Consider the following 808-nt stretch of genomic DNA (forward strand, 5'->3'; position numbering starts at 1 on the left):
TGTGGACACAGTAAAGACAGCCACCGGAGCGCATTTGATGGAAGCAATAAATGGCTATCAACCAAAAATTCTCTGCCAAGTATCCTGATAACGATTCACAGAAATCTCAGTAGCGATAACTACAATCGTTTTAAAACTTCCTGGCAGATTAAAACTGTGTGCCCGACCGAGACTCGAACTCGGCAAAGGTCCCGAGTTCGAGTCTTGGTCGGGCACACAGTTTTAATCTGCCAGGAAGTTTCATATCAGAACACACTCCGCTGCAGAGTGAAAATCTCATTCTGGAAACATCCCCCAGGCTGTGGCTAAGCCATGTCTCCGCAATATCCTTTCTTTCAGGAATGCTAGTTCTGCAAAGTTCGCAGGAGAGCTTCTGTAAAGTTTGGAAGGTAGGAGACGAGGTACTGGCGGAAGTAAAGCTGTGAGTACCGGACGTGAGTCGTGCTTCGGTAGCTCAGTTGGTAGAGCACCTGCCCTCGAAAGGCAAAGGTCCCGAGTTCGAGTCTCGGTCGGGCACACAGTTTTAATCTGCCAGGAAGATTCATATCAGCGCACACTCCGTTGCAGAGTGAAAATCTCATTCTGGAGACAATCGTTTTAACTGTCACTTCGACATTTTTGTATACAGCATAGTTACCTTTTGTTATCAAAGTAGCGGAGATGCTTGATCGATAATGATAAATAAGGAACCTTAGCACATTTAACTTTTCATATAGTGTTGATACGTTGCGCAAATTTTCTGCGCATAAATTTTATAACTTTAGGCAGCGCATCATAAATATCCGCCTGCGACGATGAGAGATTGAAT

General features: G+C 44.7%; 1 non-coding gene across 1 annotated transcript; it reads left to right on the forward strand.

Moving 5' to 3' along the window:
- Window positions 1-442: 442 nt before the first annotated feature.
- Window positions 443-517, forward strand: Trnas-cga (transfer RNA serine (anticodon CGA)). The gene has a single exon. It is a non-coding gene; the product is annotated as a tRNA-Ser (tRNA).
- Window positions 518-808: the final 291 nt, after the last annotated feature.

This window comes from Schistocerca nitens, chromosome 6 (assembly GCF_023898315.1).
Source record: "Schistocerca nitens isolate TAMUIC-IGC-003100 chromosome 6, iqSchNite1.1, whole genome shotgun sequence".
NCBI classification, from domain to species: Eukaryota; Metazoa; Arthropoda; class Insecta; order Orthoptera; family Acrididae; genus Schistocerca; species Schistocerca nitens.